Source organism: Pollachius pollachius (genome assembly GCF_949987615.1).
Source record: "Pollachius pollachius genome assembly, chromosome: 5".
Taxonomy (NCBI): domain Eukaryota; kingdom Metazoa; phylum Chordata; class Actinopteri; order Gadiformes; family Gadidae; genus Pollachius; species Pollachius pollachius.
The window spans coordinates 4,385,062-4,387,837 of record NC_136938.1 but is presented as its reverse complement, the minus strand read 5'-3'; positions in this window follow the sequence as shown (position 1 = coordinate 4,387,837).

Genomic DNA, 2,776 nt, shown 5'->3' with positions numbered 1-2,776 from the left:
AATTCATTACCTGTTAAATTATCAATAACATGTGAAGACAAATATGCTTGAATAAATAAAAATCCTTTGTCAAGATTTAAAGACCGAGGTGGCGCTTGGATGTTGACACACGCTCACACAGGTCCAGAGATTTATTCCTCCTGGTTTTATGCCTTTTGTTTTTAGCCCAGTCAGACAGTCAATTCAATATATAGCAGTTAGCTAGGGTGGGTTATCCTTTTGCTGAGCAGCAGTTACATCAAATCGTATTCACTCAGCGAAGCTGCTTAGCCGATTGTTTGTTGCTCTTATCGATCGCCCACAGCCTTGTTCTTTAATGCGCTGCCACGTTTGGCCATCTCTAAATGTCCGCTAATGCCCGGGTAACACCAGGCGCCTGGTGATAGCACTGTAAACGTAATTTATTTCTCACTCATGCAAGCACTCGAGCTAAACGATTACGACCGCTGAGGAGCGGGCATGCTGCACACACACTACATAAGATAAATATTGATTGACTGTTGGGGTTTGTTAGTGAGCCGTTGTGTGCTGGTGCAACGGGGTAATAGTCTCCCCGTGAGAACAGAGATGTCTGTGAAGAGGCGAGAGTGTGTTTGTGTCTGTGTGTGTGTGTGTGTGTGTGTGTGTGTGTGTGTCTGTGTGTGCGTGTGTGCGTGTGTGTGTCTGTGTGTGTGTGTGTGTCGGGGTGGGGGGGAAGGTGGGGGCGCGGTCCGGGCCTGTAGAGATGAAGTGTGTCTTTCAGGGCTCGTTCCAAATAAACCCTTGCCGGTGTGCTGGCCCGGCCAGCAGACATTCAGACCAGTCATTTCACTGGAATTTCAATGCACTTTCAGATCCAAACCCCTAACTACCCCGGGGCCAGCTCTTCCGCTCTTTGTCTCTCTCTCTACCGACAACGGTTCCCTTTGCTGTGTATTCTGTTTGTGTGTGTTTGGTTCTGGGCTAGCGGTGTGGCGCTGCATGCTAACATGTGCTGCCCACGGCTGCCTCTCCGCTGTGGAGGAGAAACACAAGGTAGGCTTTTATTTGATGCCTCATCATTATAGGGAGCGCATATTTATGAATGAATAAATACTACAGAGGAGAATCGATATCCTGCTTTCTTTTTTATTATATTTATTGTAATTGTATGCGTAGGTTATAAGTTTTATATGAATAATAAATAAATTCTTGTTTCTGTTTAGTTTACTTTACAGTATTGTCATTCTGTCCATCCTGGCAAATCATTGTTTTGTGTCAGTTAATGTACACAATAAAATGGTTAAATATAATTGATTCAGTTTATTGTACTATAGATTTGCACATTAAAAATGGTGAGCTCATAAACAGCACACAGGCTATGTGTAAAAGTGGGCAATTGAGTTGCATATTATTCATTTGACGAGTATAGATGTGTGTGTGTGTGTGTGTGTGTGTGTGTGCGCACGCGTGTGCGTGTGCTTGTGTGTGTGTGTTTGCGTGTGTGTGTGTGTGTGCGTGTGTGTGTGTGTGTGCGCGTGCGTGTGTGTGTGTGTGTCTATGTGTTTGTGTTGGTGGTGTGTGGTGTGTGTGCGTGTGTGTGTGTGTGTCTGTTATTCTGCGTGTGTCATTTATCGTCATTGATTCTGACATTGATTTGGCCTGACGGGTTAACAGTGTGGCCTGCGCACGCAGCAGCAGCCATCTCCCCGCCGGTGTGGCGTAGTGTTGTGTTGTTGACGAGGAGCCAACAAAGCTGTCTCCAATCCCACTCGGGCTGTGTGGCGGCCCGGACCCAAAGTTACCAAACAGTGCTAATACTGCTAATAGGATGTTCCACTCTAAATGGGAGCTTGTGTTAATACCCCGATTTTCATTCATGCTGGAAATTGTAGTTTTAAATTACAGTTTAATGCTTCAGATTTTTTATAAAAAAGAAGAAAAAATCCCCCCTCCTACCCCCACAAAAAAAAAATCTTTACTGCAACACAAAAATTACCACAGCCTCTGAACAGAACCCCAGCCTCCCTTTGTCAGCCAATTACTATGCAATCTCTTTCTTATGACTGAATAGCTCACTGTTAGCAAATAATGAAAAGGCAATTATGGCAAAGCTGTGTTCATATTACCCTCTTCATTTTATGCAGGCTGTAATTATTGTCAATCCTAGAGGCTTACTCTACCATGTAAGAGGCAGCAGGCAAGGAAATGGAGTGGGCTGGTGCATGGCAAATTGGAAATGTCACAGCTACCTTTTGATCAGTGCCACTAGACCCCTATGTGTGTGTGTATGTGTGTCTGTATGTGTGTGTATGCGCATGTAAGTGTGTGTGTGTGTACACGCGCGTGTATGAGTATATATGTTGCCAATTGTGTGAATGTGTGCGTCTGTGTGTGTGCATGCGGTTGGGTCCGTGCACGTGCAGCACATTGCCGCGCACACAGTGGTGAATGTAACGACGCATGGTCTCATGCACGCCGACCGATTTTCAGCGTGCACGTACGGAAAGGGGCGGTGTGTGTCTGGCGATGAGCACACACTAACGAAGTGACCCCAAATTAACAGGAAATACACAACGCACGTATTGCGCTCGACGCTGTCACCATGGCGATGTGCGCCCCACAATGCACACGCAGCGATTCATGGTGTTTGTTTTGCCAAGTCGTCACCGTAAGCTGTTACCATAGCTCGAGTGCAGTGCTTGAAGGCAGAGAATATATAAATAAATAACGCAATAGACATATGAAGCTTCTTGGGGGAAAATAAAACACACACACACACACACACACACACACACACACACACACACACACACAC